This window comes from Mustela putorius, unplaced genomic scaffold (genome assembly GCF_011764305.1).
Source record: "Mustela putorius furo isolate JIRA1106 unplaced genomic scaffold, ASM1176430v1.1 tig00003853_pilon_pilon_pilon, whole genome shotgun sequence".
NCBI lineage: Eukaryota > Metazoa > Chordata > Mammalia > Carnivora > Mustelidae > Mustela > Mustela putorius.
In genome coordinates, this window is record NW_025422005.1 from 74240527 (window position 1) to 74261108 (window position 20582).

General features: G+C 37.8%; 2 long non-coding RNA genes across 8 annotated transcripts in view; one reads left to right on the plus strand and one right to left on the minus strand.

The window, feature by feature from the left end:
- Positions 1-549: 549 nt before the first annotated feature.
- On the plus strand, positions 550-16101 carry LOC106005796. 2 transcript variants are annotated; one of them, XR_001179428.2, is made up of 4 exons: positions 550-642; positions 735-960; positions 14197-14262; positions 14774-16101. It is a non-coding gene; the product is annotated as an uncharacterized LOC106005796 (long non-coding RNA). The 2 variants fall into 2 exon arrangements; XR_006601806.1 differs by lacking the exon at positions 14197-14262.
- LOC106005795 overlaps positions 555-20582 on the minus strand; it is a 66045-nt gene continuing 46017 nt past the window's right edge. For 2 of the 6 annotated variants that reach the window (XR_001179422.2, XR_001179424.2), the window contains one exon: positions 2365-2889. This is a non-coding gene — a long non-coding RNA (uncharacterized LOC106005795). Of the gene's footprint in view, positions 782-2364; positions 2890-20582 lie in introns of those variants that run through there. The other 4 variants (XR_001179421.2, XR_001179426.2, XR_001179420.2 and 1 more) reach the window with 4 other exon arrangements.

Consider the following 20582-nt stretch of genomic DNA (forward strand, 5'->3'; position numbering starts at 1 on the left):
ATTTTTATATGAAGTATATATACATAAATTTCATAAATATTTGATGGAATAGTTTTTTATTATTATTTCTTTCTAAACTTCTGCTCAGCTCTTCTGGTGATTTGTAAGGATAGGTTCATGTTAAATAACATCAGGTATTTTACTACTCTATTTATAATGCATGCTTCCAAATATTTGTGGGTAATTTCTAAAATGAGTCTGAGCAGAGGATCTTTGAGAAGAAAAAGTATCATTAGTATCCCTCCTCGGCTAATTTAGCCAAGTACATTCCAGAACTCTCCCAATCAGTATATTAAGCAGATGTGGTCTTTGTCCACCTAGTATGTTGCGTTAGACCTTTCAACACTCTGCAGTCTTTTTATCACTCAGCTGCCAAGTTCCCTAGGGTAATCATAGACAGCTTGTCAATTTAATTGCAAAGAAACAGGCTTTCTTGTGACCATTCCAATTTTAGCTGCTACTTTAAATTGTACATGATAGTTCTTCCATGCTGTCTGCCCTTTAAACAGTGTGGCTCTCTGCAAGCCTCTTAATGGTGATGGAAAGAAGAGGCAGGAATGAAAATCTGGCTTGCTGATAGAGCCTACAACATGCATTTTATTAAGTTGCTGCTTTCAGAAAGGAAGTTTCTCCTTGAGCCCTGTATGTCACCATTACATTGCCAACACTAAATTATTTTTTTTTCTTTTCAGTGTTCCACTTTCATGCATATTTTCCTCCTTTCTGGGTGATAGAGGATTCATAGGCCATCTGGATTCTGAAACATCTGGACACCGAATTTCTGCAGAGGAGAATCAGAGGAAAGAGACGATCAGTGGTATTGGGTGTCTCCGGAGAGATTTAAATCAACGATGATATTTTGGTTGTCTCCCTCTTGGAACATTAACACAAAACGTGAAAGGAAAAAACAACACATCACAGGAACCCAGTGTTTCAAGAATACCAAGACTATATAAGAAGGTAGGACTTTAGATAAGAATTTAAGTCAGTAACTGGATCCATCTCTATATTTGATACACTTTCTAGAATTTCCCCCCCCATTTTTTTCAATTATTACACAATTTTGGGGGTTAATTTAGTTAGATATACTTGTAACACTGCTAGATTTAGACGGGTGCATCCTTTGAACATACTTTACCCTAAACGATGTATAATTAAGTTCAATAAACATTTATTTAGTAAGTTTTATATGTAAAGTCACAGAACCATCATATTAAAAGTGCTGATGTGGTCAGCTTAATAGAATGATTAGACATAAGCACCACTTGGGTAAATCAAGAAGAGTTGCATTTCTAAGATACAGGGAAGAAAAATAGTATAAAGAGATAAACAATGTTTCCCAGGGCAGTCGGGGTTGTAAGTTTCTGGAGCCAAAAATGAAGAACCAGGCATGCCTGGGTGGCTCAGTTGTTAAATGTCTGCCTTGGGCTCAGATCATATTCACAGGGTCCTGGGATTGAGCCCTACATCAGGCTCCATGACCAGAGGGAAACCTGCTTCTCCCTCTTCCACTCCCCCTGCTTGTGTTCCCTCTCTTGCTGTCTCTGTCAAATAAATAAATAAAATCTCTTAAAAAAAAATCAAGAACCAAGAGGACAACATGTGAGTGAGACAGGGTCTCAGACCTTTAAAAGGTTCAAATGCAAATGCCCTTCCACAAGCTCAGCTTTAGGTACATGTGTATGTGAATGTGTGAGGATCTGCAGCAAGTTGGAGGTTGCTCTGGAAATGTGCAGGGGACACCTCTTCTAGGCCATCGATCTTGGTGTTAACATACAGAATAGGACTGCACGGTTCCACGGTTCTAGCTAGCCGCAAGCATGGTGCTCATTGATTACCCTCAGCCTGTCCCCGCTAAGGCAGCCAGGTCCACTGCCTTTCCTGAACTTAACTTTCAAAACCAGAACGAGTGGGGTCGTTGCCCAGACTGCTCAGTGAGTCTCAAGAGCAAGTTCTTAGACCAATTTTGGAGCTTCTCTTTGGTGCAAAGCCACTAGGGTTTACCTGTCGGCAAGTACGAGGAGATGTTCAGATGCTGTGATTTATGTTCCCCCACTATTAAAATTTCTTTTATTATATTTTCTCTGGTAAATATTTGGCCTCTCAATAATAGATTTTCAATTGCTACAAAGTACTCTTTAAAAGATGTGAGTTTGAAGGACCTAATCGTCTACACCTTCAGGCAGATTTCCTAAACTTTGTGATACTCTGCAACATTAAAAAGAAGAAAAAGTTAAAAATGTCAGTTTAAGTTGATTTCTAGGAACCCAGAACAGTTCAAAAGAAAAAGAATCTAACAGTAAAATTTTAGTAATTATTTTTTTTTATTAAGTGCAGCTACACTTAAATATAATAACTCTTTGGTATAAGGGACTACAGACACATTCTCCGGTTTCTGCCAGTCTGTTGTGTCCTTAATTTCCTCTAACTGCATCTTCAGTGAGACCCACAATGAAGCACAATATTAGATCTTCACTTGTATGATATCAACCTTGTATGAAGAGAATGAATAAAAAATGAAGTTCTTAGCTGTGATCTATTTCAGATTAGCCATTTTCATTTATAAAACTGTTTATTTTACTTCGTCAGCTTGAAGGTCAATCCAACTTCAAATTGCATATTGCAGAATTTCAACAAAGATATGAGGCCCATCTCTGCCTCCTTTAAGACTAAAGGTGAAAAGCTGAGTCTTAACACAGGCCTTAGGCAGAGGTTTATGAAATGTACCAGATCCCATTGATACAAGACTTGCAAAGACACTCTTCTAAGTCAAGACATCAGGGCCTGGACCACATCAGTGGTGATGGCATCAGGATTAGCAGGTATTAATTGTAGGCATCAACCCAGAGCAAGCTGTAAGAGCAAGTTCAAGGGAATACTCGTCATACACTAAGGGAAGAAAAAACAACAAAAATCATAACCGCTATCATTTATGAAGCACTTCTATGTATCAGGGACTATTCTGTGCTTTATCTCTCTACAATAATTCTTTGAGGTAGGTACTGTGGTTATCACTCTTTATAGATGAAGCAGCTGAGGGACATGGAGGGTAATAAGCTTGGCCAAGATCATACGAGTAAGTACATGAAGGAACAAGGATTCAACACAGGCAGAAAGACACCTATTCCCATATTCTGAGTGACAATGCTACGTGTATATGCAGTGCAAAGAACACCATGAAGGACACAACTCAATATGCTCAGATATTGACGTCCACTAAAGCAAACCCAGCCCCTCCCACATGGAGTGCATCGTCATTACTATAATTTTATATTTCATCTCATCTCACTTGTGTGTAAGCTTCACTTAGAGACCACGTCTGTTTTGGTCCCATCGTAATGTCAGTGCCTAGAATATTACCTTGTCACACTGTAGCCATTATTGACCAAATATTTATATTTATATTTATTGACCAAGTATTAATAAGTAGATCTACTGGATATTTTTTAAAATGTGATTTCCTGTGTTACTCTGTCCATTCCTTAAAGAGGTTTAAAATAAGGCCACATCGTCTATGTAAAGAACATGGGAGTCAGACATAAAAACTTAGGCTCTAGTCCAAATATTGCAGTATCCCAGTGCTGTGGTCTTGGACAAACCACTAAACCTTTGGCATCTAGATTTCATCATCTGGCCAGCAAATATAATAAAGATACATTTCTTAAGCAAGTTTTGGGCATCATACAAACTATTATTATGACAACTACAAGGTTTTCTGTAAGATGATGAAATATCTAAAAAGACAGACACAAATAAGGAAGCTAAATATTTTTTGTGGATCCTGGGAACAGAACACAGAACAGGAAGTCATAAATACTAAATGTGCATTTCACTGAAAATACCTGATATCCTCAGACTTGACTTGAAATATACCTGGCTCCTTTTCTTATAACGTATCCCATCTTGGTAATTGGTACTTACTAAAGGAAACAGCAGCCTGGGTATGCCCAGCCTCATTAGGCCCAGATTGAAGCATTTCTTAAGTGATTTATATTATCAAACTTCTGCCCCGTAAGGTGGGCTGGCTATTTCAAAATTTCTTAAAGTACCCCAAATTCTGTGTCCAGAGCTTAATTTTGTCCAGGGCTTCTACTCAAGTAGGACTTCTCAACATTCCAATCATGCTTCCTGAAGATACTGCCTCCTCTTATATGGGCTTTTTGGGGAAGCAGTCTTTTGTCTTCAGTAAGGAAAATAGTTTTGCTTTTTTGGTTACATATTTTCCTTTTCTGAAAGGACCAAGCTGAGAAACTACCGTGAGATAAAATCATAGATGCACTATTTCATAGAGAGTGAACCCAGATTTATTTTTCTTTGATGGGAATTTTAGCAATGCCCACAAAATATATGGCTTTCCTAAATCAGTCACTTACAAAAAGGAAGTATGCCTGTATTTGGCAAGTGAATTTAAAAATGGATCCTCATACTGTAAAAATTCCTTTATAAATGGAGTGAGTTATTAAAATAATTTTACCATTTTAACCTTTTCTTACACCAATTTTAGTCCCAGCTGAAAACCCTAAATTTTAAAATATTCTTTTAAAACCACATTACACTGTAACAAAAACTATGAATAATTCCATTATTAAGTAAATAATAGCTGACTTTTTTATGATTATAAGCATTAGTAATATAAAAACAATTTTTAAAATTGCAAACACGTCTCAAAAAGTGAACTGTCCAGGAGTTCTTAACTTGTTGTCCATACATAAAAGTAAGAAAGTATTTGAATTTGTACAAAAACAAAAATTTTACTTTTATCACATTATCTATGATTAAAATGTTACATTTCCTTCCATTATGGATGTTAGGAACCGCTCATGATATTATTACCAGGACTGTGATTTTGTCACCTATAAAAATCATAAACATTTTCAAATTACAGTTATTACAAATATTTCAAAATATCATTTTATCCAACACTACATCAAAATTATGGTAGTTATTAGACAAACTACTAGAGCATGTTAACTAATGTGTTAATAAAAACGAAACATATTTCTAAATCAAGTCTTAATATTTTGCTAACTGCCTTTCCATATAATTGGTCTCCTTTGTAACCCTATGTAACTTACTTTATACATTTAAACACTTTATTCTGAGAGGGAGTCCATAGGCTTACCAAACTGCCAAGGGGTTCTTTGGCACCAAAAAACCCCCCATTTTGATTCCCTATTTTAAAACCCCTATTTTTAAAAATCCTATATTAAATAATTTAGAATATGTTATGGGCTGAATTGTGTCTCGCCAAAATTCATATGCTGAAACCCTAAACCCCAATGTGACTGTATCTGCAGATGGGGCCTTTGTGGAAGTAATTAAGGTTAAATGAGGCCATAAGAGAAGAGCCCTGGTCCAAGAGCATTAACATCCTTATAAGAAGAAATACCAGAGCTCATTCATTCTCCTTGCTAGTGAAGACACAGCAAGATGGCAGCCAGCTACAAACCCAAAAGAGAGCTGGTACCAGAACCACCCCATGCTGGCATCCTGATCTTGGACTTTCAGCCTACACAACTGTGAGAAAACAAATTTCTGTTGTTTAAGGCAACCAATCTAGAGTATTTTGTCATGGTAATCTGAGCTGACAGATACAGAGTAATATAAGCTTTTATCCTTTTTGAAGACTTCCTTACTATTCCCTTGGGTTGCAAACCTGGGTCCAATTGGGGAATACACTGGACTCCATCAAGATTGAAGCCCCGGAGCCACTTTTAAAGAGAAAGTCCTAGAAGTTATTTAAATGTCATAAAAAGGAGCCAACCTATTAGATAATAATAAATAACATTTTAAATACAGCTGTCATTTGTCTCAGAAGCAGTTGGCAATTGCTGCCACTGCTATCAGAATCTAATTCTATCAGCAACACTGTTTTCCCAAGTCCTCCGTGCTCCAGCTCCCTTCTGAGATACTCAAAAGCATCTTCGCAAGCCCCTGCCTGCCCCACGGGAAACCCCACAATTCACCCAATTAGGCAGCTGGGTGTCCTGGTTGCAGGTGGCTAATTGTGAAAGGGATTTTTGTGAAGGACCCGTATTCCTACATCAGCACTATAACCTATTTCAGAAAACACACTGTACCATTTCTGGTTAACCTTAAAACAATCACATTAAAATAAAGAGGACTGTCAGTAGAGCAATTTTATAAATAGCTAAAATTAAACAGAGCAAGACTGCCAGTGCTAATGCATAAGCAAAGAACTGACTTCCTGCATTTCATTGAGAATTCCTGATAGCAAACTGCGGTATGTTTATTATACATTAATTCAACACAGCATTCAAAATGAATTTATGCCCTGGCTGAAGGGTGCGATATTGAAACTAAATATTATTTATTATCTTAATATTAGTAACCATACTAAAAAAAATTGTGTTAACAATTCAGAGTGTTTAAAAAGCTAAGGATACCATAGCTCTACTTACCAACCAACAGCTCTTGCCTTAATTTATGCAAGTGTAGCCTATAGCTAAAAGCTTTGTATATTTGTTTCCCCATGGTATTAGTGCTCAAAAATAGGACACTCTTTCAAGGGCACCTTATAAACACAGAACTATAATTTATTTGGCAAATTAAAGCTCATATAAAATGTGCACACAGAGGTACAGATTAACATATTTAATTTCAATATTACCTGCAAACCTATTTTTTCCCATACACTGTTCTAATTAGTCATATAAAATCGAATGTGTGTATTATAAGCAATTATTTTAGTGGAAATAGAAACTGGATCTGAATTAAATATACTGTAAAAAGATAACACTTTTATGGAAGTTAATATATCCATTTGTATCTAGAGAAATGTGTTCTAGTTAAATGGCATGAGAACGTTGAGCATTCAAAACCTGTTTGCAGTAAAAGTTGAGTTTTTTATAATTTAATAATACAGAGTAATATGCAATCTTGGTAATATAGCAATATTTATATTTTGATGATATTTCCAAATCCCTAGTAACCATTAGATTCATTTTTTGCAGTGGACTTTTTCCTATTAGGAATATTCACTCCCCCTACAGTTAAACGTGCAAACTGTTGGTGAACATTTTATTTAACAAACAATTCTTTTCCTATTGAGCCTGTACCAGCAACTCTTAGTGTTACAGTACCAGGCTTCCATTGCATTAAGATGGCTGAAAAATAGATGTTGATCAAGAATTATGCCTGCAAGTAAATGGAAGCTATAACTTCAGTAATAGGACTGTGAGGATTTCTAAAAGTTGTCATAAACTGACATAAAAGCTTCACCATGTAAGATTTTTTAAAAGAACAAAATTATATCCAAGTCACTTGAACTAGCACAGGGCATGTGAATGGGGATGGATGATCTAAAGCCTCAGACTATCAGCTTCTCATCCTCAGGTGTTAGTTCGAATATAAACTCCCCGAGAAAACTTCCCTAAACCTCTGATCTCACATGACTTCCCTGCCCCAGCTGGATCCGTACTGTTCCCTCCCTGCCTGGTGCGTTACTTTCATAGGACACATCAGATTTGTTCATTTCCTTGTTTACTATTTGTCTTCCCCACTAGAGGAAACTCCCTAAGGATAAGGAGCAGTCAAAAGCTTAGTGCTGCTCCTGGCACAAAGAAGGAACTCAATTACCATTTTTGAACAAAAGGAGGAAGGGAAGAAGGTGGGGTGGGGGGAGGAAGGAAGGAGCTAATGAGATTGTTCTTTAAGACATTTCTGTAAGATTGTTTAGTATTTGGTTGTCAAGGAATCTTACTCGCTTTTTAAGGTTTTTAAGATCTTCCCTCTGATTCAGGACTAGCTATCCATTGCAGTCACGAAAACACGGGGCTAGAAGAATTGTGTCCTTCTGCTTTTGTATACCTTCCCAAGCAGATGAGACTCTGCCTACCAAATTGGCAAATTTAACTGCATATTTTGTGGGAGAACCCACAGAACTCCCTGCATGATACACCGGAGCTTTTGCAGGTACCCCTCATTGCCCCAGTAACTCTTCCTACAAAACTCCTCCTGCTAACCCTCTGTGCTAACTACTAAGTCTCCTTATTCCCACCTCCTGGAATGATTTCCTAGTTAGGGGCAGTTATAACAAATAAGTCCAAGTAGCAAAGCACCCTAAGATTCACTGTATTTAACTTATTTTAAACATTGTCAACCTGCAGCCCATCTGGCTCCTAAAGACTTTCAGGAAAGGTAAGTCTACAAAATTTATTATCACATATTGTCATGTCAAAACATTCTTACTCCAACCTCTTCTCAATCCTTGGTAGAGGCTCTTTTTTTTTTTTTTTTTCTTTTTGGATTCTCAGGGTAGATGGAAAACAGCTTGTCACCACTCGTTAACCATGACCTGTTCTAACATTACAACAGAGGACAAATGGGGCCGGCCACCTGGTTGCTTCCGTATCATTCATTATTTTACACGCCCGGTGTCATTCTACTTTCCAATTTAAAAAAAGGCTTTTACAACTCTCAATCTGAGGGTCACATCTCCAGCCACACCATGCCTGCTTTCTATTATTCCTGTCTAGTTTTTGTGAAGTTTTCAGTTTTTTTAAATGAAATGGCCGTAAAATTAAATATTACTCACAATCCCACCTTGTTTTGGTTTCAGTCATTGTACCTGAAAAGCCTGTTTTGTCACTTTGCCATTCATTCATCCTGCGCTCTCCCTCGTGTTTAACACACATTTTAAGCAGAAACTGATGTTACACTGTCCTCTTCATTATTCAGCTCTTTTCTGCTAAAAGATTTTAATTCATTGCTTTATAGTCTTTTTCTTCTTAGCATTTGCTCAGCAGTTCAAAATCCTCATGTGGCCTGCAGCCCCTTGCTCAATCCTGTTCCTACCTTCCCCTTCAACCACATTTCATGTCACCTACCCCCTGGCATACCAAGTTCTTGCCACATTTGCCCGTCCCCCCCACCCCCCACCCCCCGGCTCTGTTCCAGGTGCACTGGCCCCCATGGCCCCCCACAAGCGGGTCGCTTGCTCATGCAACTGCTCTGCCCTGGTTCTCTTCATTCAACCTCTCTTGCTTTTTCAGGCTGACTCTTTCCTACTTCTCCTTCTAGTCTCCTTGAAAGGGCTGCATTCTGTGGGAGGTTCACCCTGACCATCTTACACCCCAGAGCCCCATGAAGTTTTCCTTCATAGCACTTGCTCATTATTGCAATTACATAGTTATCTCACTAAGTGTGTGTTTCATGCTTGCAGCATGAAGAGAGACAGGGTCCCTGATCTTCTCATCGCTCCCTACTCTCACTGCTTTGGCAGTCTCATCCACCTCAGGATCTTAAACACCATCATCCCGTTGATGATTCCCAAGCACAGACACATATATCCACTCCAGACTCATCTTCCAAACTCAAGATTCTCACATCTCATTTCCTACTTGGCTGCTGACCTAGATATTCTTAAAGACAATATTAGGGGATATCTGGGAAGCTCAGTCTTCCCTTTATTTCCATTGATGGCAACTCCCTCCTTACGGGTGTTTAGGTCAAAGAATGTTGGAGTTTCTCTTCACTTTTACCCTTACCTTACCTTCCTCTTCTCTTTTGCCCTCATCCAATCTCAAGAAATCCTGTCCATTTTTCCTTCAAAATATGTTCAAACTGTGTCCTTTTCTCACTATTTCCACTGCACCTTCCTGGGTCTGAGCCACCTCAGCCCTCCCCTAGATTAGTGCCTGAGCTCCTGACTAGCCTCCCAGAGAACCTTGTCCTCTATAGACTACCTCAACACAATAGTTGTGGGGAGATTTTCAAACTCAAGTGAGATTGTGTCATTCCTCTGCTCAAACTCCTGTCATAGCTCCACGTTTCCCTTCAAGGAAGAACCAAAGTCTTCACCATGGTTTGTATTGTCTGTCTGACTTCCTTAATCTCTTCCTCATTCTGCTCTAACCACATGAGTGACCTTGCAATTCCTCGAGGGGACAGGCACACCACCCTGAAGGATCTGGCCTTGACTGATCTCTCATCTTGGAAAGCTCTTCACCCAAATATCCCTGTAGGTAATCCCTCACCTCCTTCCAAACTTTTCTTTTTCTTTCTCTATACTAATTATCATCTTCTAACATCCTATTTAATCTACTTGGTTTTTACGTCTGTTATTTTTAGTCTGTACTCCCCACAAGGGTGTCAGTTGTGAGGTCATGGGCTTTGTTCACTGATGTATTCAAAGTAGCTAAAATATATTATGTTCTCAGCTACTAGTTGAGATGAACATAGAGGAAAGGCTTAACAAATCTTTCCAGTCTAAAATATAATAGTGTGTGTGAGGATGCTCTGTGGCTTCAGTCCCCTTTGATCTTCAAATAAAGACTTCAATCTCTATTTCTTCTATGGAAGTCCCCACTGTTGTCTGTGGCAATTTTTTTTTCTCAGATAATTATTTACATATACCCATAATAAATATATAGTATTATTAAACCATAATAAAAATACAGTATTGCTTTGCCTGAGTTTTAAAATAATGAACAACATCATACAATGGAAAAACAAAAATCCTTTGCAACAAGTATAGTTCTAAGTGTTAGTGAGATTATTGTTCTTGGGGGTAGGGAAAAAGGGACTCTCAAAACAAGTGATGAATTACAGATTTTTGCAGTAACCTTGTACCTTAACTCAGCATGACCCTTGAATATCCCTCTTCTGAAAATGGAGTACCCTATGAAAATAGAAATAAATGCAATTTCCTTAAGGTTAAGGCAAAGATTGAGGAAATAAAATTCACTTTTCTAAGAGATGGTCTGTTTGGTTTGCCATTCTCCGTGTGTTCCAAAGGATTCTGATGGGATTTATATTCAATTTCTGAAAAAAATGCTGAGAGTTCTGGATTTAAACACATCACAATGGATATTTTTCTCAGTCTTCCAAACATTTCATTCTTATGGCTACTTCTAATTTCTGACCTCAGAGTTGGTGTAACATAATTCATATATATATAAATTAAATTATATACAAATTATAAGATATGATTTACTTGCTTTGTTTCTGAAATATTTGACTATTTTTAGACTAACTTACTGAATATTTCATCTTTATTATCCACATATAATAATCAGATAGCACTACCTTCAACACTCTCTTGAATGAAAAACATTAATTATCTCCTTTGAAATGCTTTTCCCTTCTGAATGCTACTTATTTACCTTAAAATTAGATTATGCCACTTTCTCTTTTAAAGACCTTCCCTGTTATTTGTTACTTTGCCAATTTTTGTATAATTTTTGCAGTCTCCATCAATATTTTTAAATTAATTATGATTTCTAAACAAGTTAAAATAGGCCTATAATAGGTTCATTGTCATTTAACCTGATAAATCTAGCAAGTAAAATTGAAAGCCTGAGTCAATGAAGCCACACTGGGGTATCATTGCCAATTTAGCTATCAAAAGTAATCCATGATGATAGAGTTTATTACAAAGTACATTTAACACATTAATTATTAATCTACAGTGCAAAGCTTTTACCAAAAGTCTGTCCTTGATTGCTTTGTTTTTCCAAGTAGTTAGATTCTACAATTTTGTAATCTAAGACTAGTATTTGGCGCCTTGATCAAATTCCCAAAGTTCTGTAATGTCTCTTTTCATTGCCAGTAAATCCAGATGTAAGTGGCTTTTAGGGTTATGATTGAGTGTGAGTTTATTAACGTTATCTATTAAGCACACACTGCACATTGCCCAGTTCTTCCAAAAGTAAGAACTTTTGGAATCATACTTGATAAATGTATCAAGCAAGTCCAAAAGGTTTAAGAAAAAAACAAAGACTTTAGTATGTAAATTAAAACACTTTGTTGGCACTTAAAAAAGCATCTTGGACATAGAATTCTGGCTCCTTAATTATAAATTAGAGCAAAGCCTCTCATCAATAAAGTTTTCTAAACTATAAGCACAAGTTCCCAAAATGGACTTTGACTGAAATTTGAGGAGAAGGAGAGAAAGGAAGCCAGTCAGAAAAATATTAGCTCATCACATGGCAAGAGGGGTGGGAGATTAAGGGACAAATGTAAACTGAGCTATGGGAATCACATTATTTTAGAACATTCTACACAAGAAGACTAACATAAAATTAATAGTGCCACCTCCTAGAGAGTTATTTGAAAAATAATTTTTGCAGAGGTAGGTATGTATTCTCCAACTATTGATCCTTCCTTTAAAGATCCAGAAAAAGTTAGCCTGTTCACATTTCCAAAACTTGACGTGTTAAAAAAAAAAAAATGAAATCATCAGTAGGTGAAGTATTTAAAATGTTTTATGTCCTCCAACCTCTCCTCATATTCTTTCCTTGAATAATTTCATTTTTTCTTGAGATTTTGTTTATTTATTTATTCGACAGACGGAGATCATAAGTAGGCAGAGAGGCAGGCAGAGAGAGAGGAGGAAGCAGGCTCCCTGCTGAGCAGAGAGCCTGATACGGGGCTCGATCCCAGGACCTTGGGATCACGACCCAAGCCGAAGGCAGAGGCTTTAACCCACTGAGCCACCAGGCACCCCTCATTTTAAAAATCAAGTCGTTCATTTATAACACTAAAAAAAAGATAGCTGTCACTACTTTCGCAGAGGTCCCAGAACAAAGGCCCAAGATGTGCATTCACTGCAAAATCAAACCCATTTGGGGCTCTGTTTGATGAGGAGTGGAACTGTAGATCAGCCTTATCTCCCCTCATCCTCCAGGATGTAGAATGTGAGCTCAGTAGAGAACAGGACAGTGTGGACAGAGGATCAAGGAGGCACAGAGGTCAAACTAAGTGCCAACCTTAGGGAGGGGACTTAAAGAAGAGTGTGGTCTTTGAACAGCACAGAGAAGAGCACCAAGATCATCCTCAACCTGCACCCCATCCCATCCCCTAGAGTCTAAAGCCAAAATCACAGGTAGAAGAACGCTATATATAGAGTCCACAGAACAAAACCCTGTGTTATTAAAGTCTTTGTTAGAAACCACACACACACCCCAAACATGCTTTGTGGCCTAGTACCAGGGCAGATGCAGGTGAGAGGAAGATGTACCTCCACATTGACAGGGGTCAAGGATCCCCATTTGGGAGCAGGAAGAGATAATGTCATAACATTGGACTGTAGGAGATGCTTTTTCTTTACCACTACACTCACCCAAAGACTTCTTGCAGCAATCAGAAAGAATTTGGATCAGGAGGTAGAGATTAAACGAAAGTTCATTTTTTGACTATTCTTGGGACCCTATCTCTCAGGCTCGATTGTGACACAGTCTCTCCCTCTCCTTGGAGCCCGATAGCATCCTTTAGCAGGTTCTGCCTCCAGAAATCCCATGCTCAGAGAGTGAGAAAAAGGCAGGCGAACACAGTAAATTATTCCCCTCCAAGTGTTTCCCCCCAGGTTAGATATACCAAATCAGTGAAAGTCAAGAAGAGTAATTCGCTATTTAATGGTCTTTCCCACCCATTGGTCTGTAAGTTCCTTACATCCTCCATTAGGGAAGCCAAATTCACTTCTTACCTGCCTCTCTGAAGCATTGCTGAGCTCAGCGCTATGATGAGTCATTTGCTTAAAGTACAACCATAATTAAATGTTGGGGTGACCAGTTTCTAAATCTATCCCCATCATTGCTTCTCAATTTTTGAGTCTTTACAACTAATTGACAGTTTTGAGGTGAGGGATCAGTCATGTAAAAAGAATAAAGATTTGTTACTTGTACTTTGTCAGCAGGACTCCCCCGCCCCACCAAAGTTGAAGGTCAAAATAGCCCTGGGCAGCCATAGGTGACCACTCTGGTCATCACAGGAGTAAAACAGGCCCTCTCTTTTTACTGGAAAGGAACTCCAGTGATGACAGTTGAACCAATGCCTTGCCACAAAGTGCAAGGGGAGTGACAGACAGAGTGACAGACAAATTAAAGAGTAAGTTCTGTCTAGCAATTTGGGGTGACAGCACTTAAAATTTTTAGCTCTAGGATTGTTTAGGAATGACAGTGTGCAGCTGAGAAAGGCAGCCTACCCGCTATAAAAAGGAATTTGTGTGCGAACTTAGAAAAAGCAGTCCTCCAAACTGGGGGGAAAAAAGTCTTTATATATTTTTAAAGAGTCACCCACTAACCTTTTACAATCTTCCAATCATCTATGGCCACATGTCCTCATTAGCCCAATGTTCAGATCAAGAATTGCAGAGAGATTTTGTTTCACCCTCCCTCAGGAATCCACTAGAAATTGGATTTTGCATAATTTTGTCGTTGTCCTTTTTCTGACCAGTGAACGGTGCTATCACAAACATCAACTTCTAACCAGAAAAAGGCATCATGAGGAAGCCTCTCCTTGGTAAGGTGCTCACTGCATGTGATAATGAATCACACCAAAATTTGCCATGTTCTCTTCTTTTTTTTTTTTTTTTTAAAGATTTTATTTATTTATCAGAGAGTGGCGTGGAGAGAGCGAGCATAGGCAGACAGAATGGCAGGCAGAGGCAGAGGGAGAAACAGGCTCCCCGCCGAGCAAGGAGCCCAATGCGGGACTCAATCCCAGGACACTGGGATCATGACCTGAGCCGAAGGCAGCTGCTTAACCAACTGAGCCACCCAGGCGTCCCAATTTGCCATTTTCTCATTAGGGCTAGTGGCCACTGACTGAGTACTTGTTGTAAACTAGAAACTGTGCTAGGTACTTTGTACATATTACCCATCTCTGACATACAGGATGGACACCTGCGAGGTGTGTGTTGGTGGGAAAGAGGAAAAGTGAAAGAAGGAAAGAAGGAAGGGGCAAGGGAGAAAACGGGAAGACAATTTCAGTATAATTTGTAACTCTTAACAGAGCGTTTACTTTTTTGTAGGTCATTTTAGGAACCCGAAGAACAAGTTGTAAGCAGAGAGAAATATTCCTTTTTCCACTGGAACTTATTGAAGCAGGTCCCAGACCCAACGAGAAAGATGCCTGAATTGCCTTTTGATTTTTGCACTTACAGCCTTGGATCATGGACAACTCTGGTGCCGACAACTAGGACTAATAGCTCAGAAGTAAAGAAGTAAACAACGCTGAGTTTTTCTCACTTCACAGAAACTCTGAAATGACTCCAGATTACCATGCGCTCCTTGCTTCTCCTCTGCTTTTTTCACTCTGAGGATTTGAAGTCAGGAGGCAATCAGCCCCTGAGGTGTAAACAACAAGAGATTACTCATTGATGGTATAAACAGAAGAAGAGTACAGAAGTTCAGGCCAGGACCCAGTTGTCATCTGAAGAGATACATTAGCTACAAAGCCTGTCCAAACGGTCATCACAAATAGGTTTCAGAATGTTTTATATGGACCTGAGCCACGTTTTTACCTTGTCCGTATACCGAAAAGATGATCTATCACAGGGCAACAAACTTTCAAGTAACAATAAAAATTATTTGATTAGGAGGAAAGAACAGGGGTGGGCTGGGAGGGAATGATTAACCTCCCCGTGACTCACATAGAGCCTGAGCCACTGGGGATGGGATGAGTTGGCCACGACAGAATTTAAACCACACTACAGGCTGAATTTCAACAAGTTATTTAGGATGATTTTGTGACTAACCATGAAATTGGAATTATATTGTCTCCTGTGTCCAAGTAATATAAACATTTTTTTCTTCATTATTTCAGATTTTTTAAATTCTTGTGCTTCTTTAGAATGAGCTCACAAAATAACTGTACTTTGTAAACTACAAAAGGAAACGTATGTCCTTTTATTTCCATTGTGTTGGAAGGATTTGGTAAGGAATGTTAATGTGAATTATTACTTATTATGTGGCTATTATTATTATTATTATGATTAATTATTATTACCAACTCTAAGCTAGTCCTCCACATCCAAACACTTTGCACCTGCAAAACAAGACATTCATTCAAATTTAATTTGTGTTTCTTCCTTTGTTCTCAATCCAGTCTGATTTCAGCTAGTTTTCACTCACCTCCTAACCCATAGCCCAAACTTTCATTTGCTGCTGGTTCCTAGAATTTGGGACTTGATATTGAAGGGAGAAAAACACCATAATTTTCTTAAGAAATGCATTTTTTAAAAGTATTTAATACTCATTCAAAATTTATTTTTGAAACCCTTTAGGGGCTCCTGTCTTGCACAGTTGGTTAAGCCTCTGCCTTCAGCTCAGGTCATAATCTCAGAGTCCTGGGATAGAGCTCCACATCAGGCTCCCTGCTCAGCGGGGAGTCTGCTTCTTCCTTTCCCTCTGCCCTCCCCCGCCTCATCCCCACCCCGCTGCTTGTTTGTGCTTGAGTACATGCTCTTTATCTCTCAAATAAATGAATAAAATCTTTAAAAACAAAAACCCCTTTAAAAGTTATAACTGGAAATAAACTTTCTTAACCTGAGAAATGACATCATTGTAAATCTATAGCAATCATCATATTTAATAAATTCTATAAAATTATAGAATAACTCCCATTTAAATCACAAACAAAACAAGATGTCCACTATCCTATTATCATGGATTTTATACAATATTATCATGGACATCTTACAATAATAAGGTAAGAGAGTAAAATAAAATGTATAAAAACTAGAAAAAACAAAATTGCCATCTCCATACAACAGGATTATCTACAGAGTATATTCAAAATAATCTACATACAAACTATTGAAACTGGGAACAGTGTTCAAAAAAGTGATTAGATGAAAGTAATTTAACTAGTTGACACGTATTTTTTTTAAGATTTTATGTATTTATTTGAGAGAGAGTGCACACACAAGCAGGGGGAGGACAAGGGGGAAGGGCAGGGGAAAAAAGCAGACTCCCTGCTGAGCAGAGAGCCTGATCCAGGGCTGGATCAAAAGACCCTGAGGTGATGACCTGAGCCACCCAAGTGACCCTAATTAGCTAATACATACTGTATTCTTACTGTGGGCCAGGCACAGTTCTAGGTATTTTCCATATATTATTAACTAATAATATTAACTAATCTAATGCAATTAAATTGAGAATAACACAGTTACTATTTCCAAAGAAAACTGATGTACAGAAAGATAAAATAACTTTCTGTTATAGGTTGAATTGCATTCCCCAGAAGATATGCTGAAACCCTAACTCCTAAAACCTGTGAATATGACCTTATTGAAAACCAGATCTTTGCAGCTATAATCAATTTAAGATGACCTCGGTAGGGTGGGCCCTAATCCAATGTGACTGATGCCCTTTTAAGAAGAGGTGAATTTGGACATAGACACACACAAGAAAGAATGCCAGGTGGCAACAAAGTCAGAGATTGGAGTCATGTGGCTACAAACCAAGGAATGCCAAAGACTCCCAGCAACCAAAAGGAGCTAGGAAGAGGAAAGGAAGGAGTCCCTTACAGTTTTTGAGGGGGATCAGGAACCTGCCAAGAGTTTGATTTCAGATGTTTAGCCTCCAGAACAGTGAGACAATAAATTTCTGTTGTTCTGAACCACCCAGTTTGTGGTACTTCGTGAGGGCAGCACCAGCAAACTAATAAACTCACCAAGACTCCCACAGTTAGTAGTACAATGACAAAGCTGGGATACAAGATTAGCATGTCAAAATCAATACCGTCAACACCAGTAAAAACAAACCAGAAAATATAATGTAAAAGCAGATACTGTTTACAATTACATAAAACACAAGGTATCTTGAAATAAATATAATAAAAAATGTTTATGATGTTGTTGATTCTCATTATTTATAGTAATTATGTTCTATAAAATTGCCACAAACACTCAAGTAGCAAATAGTGAACCATTGCTCCTAGGGAAAATACAAGGTAGGGTTCCTGAAAGTTTCTGGTCACATTTTGACTGACTGATCAATATATAACCTTGTTTCATGTGTGTTTCTGTTTTAAAAGACCTCATTTAAATATATATTGTTGATTCATTAACTCTAAACTCACAGTCAACAGCACTATGACTCATGTCTGAACAAAACTTATATGCCACATGTGTTTTCTCCAAAAGGCGCACCCTAGCCCTCTTGTACTTAAGAACACTAGATAATACTTCAGTACTATGTTTAAGGTAGGGGAGGCATTTTAAACAGTAAAATCACCAAAAAAGGGCAAAAAAGTATGAAACTGCAGAAAGAATACTGATGTTTATAATATGAGAATTAGCAAAACATCACTTTGCCAGAACTTGGCTGGGAACATGGGTGTATCTTGGTCAACTCAAATTTTTTGCTACACTGCACATGCTTGTGAACGACCATGAAAGTACGGTGAGTATTGACCAAGGGTCACAAATAAATTTTAGGGAGGAGACAAATTCACAAATATGAAATCCATGAATAATGAAAATCAATTCTGTTTATGGATAAAATTATTAAACCTTATAAGGGAGCAACAACAACAAAAAGACCTAAATAATTGGAGATATAATACAGTACAGTCATGAATGGAGAGACTCAGAATTACAAAGATGTTAATTTTACCACAAATGAATTCCATCAAAATCCCAGAGAGTGTTTTTGAAGAGCATGACAAGCTGATCTTAAAATTCACAGAGAAAAGAAAAAAATAAGAATCACTAACATAATCCTGAAAAATAAAGTGGAAATACTTATTCTATCATATATTACAATAAACTTATGTTAATTAAGACAGTGACTTTGATACAAGCCTAGACAGAACAGGAAAGCAGAAAAAAGATACCAGAGTCAACAAACACTTACATAGAAATGTTGTTTATGTCTGAGATGGTGTTACAGAGCAGCAAAGATGGACTAAATATTCAGAAAACATGGTCAAGGGACGCCTGGGTGGCTCAGTCAGTTAAGCCACTGCCTTTGGGTGCCAGGTCCTGGGATCGAGCTCCCAGCCTCCATGCTCCGCAGGGAGCCTGCTTCTCTCTACACCTCTGCCTGCCAGACTACCCGCTTGCACACACGCTCTGACAACTAAATAAATAAATAAAATCTTAAAAAAAGAAAACATGGTCAAAACCAATGAATTATCCAGGTAGAAAAAAGATCGACTCCTACTTCACATCACATCAAAAATAAATTAGGGTGGAAAAAAATGAAAGATCCAAATGTAAAAAGTAAATGGTTAAGCATTTGGGAAAAAAACAGAGAAGATACTTAACGATTTCCAGGAAGGAACAGACCCATTTAGTAATGACAGAAAAAAGTGCAAACCATAAAAGAAAAGATAAATAAAGTTGACATTAAGTTTTTAAAATTTCAGTTCAATAACAGACACTGAACAAAGTTAAAATGCAATATATGAAGCTGACAGAAAGTATCTGCAACACACATAGTTAACAAAAAGTTAATCTTCAAGATTTGTATGTAAATCTTACAAATGAATAGGAAAAGGACAGAAATCAATTAGAGAAATAGAAAAAGAGTATTAATGTACAAAAGAACTCTACAACATTAGTAAACAAAGAAATGAAAAACTCATTAAATTGCATTTCATATTCACTTGATGGCCAAAAATCAGAAAGTCTTATAATCCCACATTTTGGTAAGAATTTGAAGGAACAGGAATTTTCAACAATTCTGATGGAAATTGAATTGGCAGAAACACATTCAAAGAAAAAATTTGTCAATATGTTCTAAACCAGTGTCGTGTGTATCCTTAATACTCTCAATTCATCCTCTAGGTACAGCCCTAAGGAAACTTCTTCACATGTACAGAAGAAGACATGTACAAGAATGTGCATTACAGCATGACCTGTGACAATAAAAATATGATTCTACCGGGCGCTAGGTGGCTCAGTGGGTTAAAGCCTCTGCCTTCAGCTCAGGTTATGATCCCAGGGTCCTGGGATCGAGCCCTACATCCGGCTCTCTGCTCAGCGAGGAGCATGTTTCCCTTCCTCTCTCTCTCTCTCTGCCTGCCTCTCTGCCTACTTGTGATCTCTATCTGTCAAATAAATAAATAAAATCTTTAAAAAAAAAAAAAGATTCTACCTACGTGTTTATCAACAGAGGATCTGATTAATTATGGCTATAGTCACACAATAAAATACCACATAGGAGCTAAAATAAACATATCCAAAAAATAAGATGCAGAAGGATATGTAAAAATTTCATCTATAATAAATGTTTAAAAGAAAGCAATATTATATACTATTTATGTATATAAACATGTATCATAATTGTATGAAACAGTTATGGAAATGATGAACAAACCCCTGAGGACAGTAGTATTTTTTTTCTGGGGGAGGGAACAGAATCAGAGAGGGCTGGTCAGTTGTATCTGCATTTTATTATCTTTTTAATCTATAGCAAACATGGTGAAGGTGAAAAGTTGATACAAGAGAGACTAGGTGGGCGTTTGTTGTGGTCTCCCGTATAACTTTCTGGGTGCTGGCAATATTTAATTTAAACAGAAAATGTTAAAGTCTGTTGAAGTTGGAAGGAACGCAGTGTCAGGTTAAGTCCTAAATTCAGCACTTGCTGTTAAAATTTAGAGCCTGCCATCAAGTTCTATAAATAAGATAATAGAATGTAGGAATTACACTTAATCCTCTAATTACTCTCAGCTTTAATCAAGCCTTTATTAACATAATGTGTCTAGCTTGGGGTCTTAAAACCTGAGAGGGGATTTAGGGAAGAGTAATCAAAACAATGAAGAAGAAGTAGGTGATACAAGGAAAGGCAGAGGGAACTGGGATGATTTAGACCAGGGGAAGAAAGCTGGGA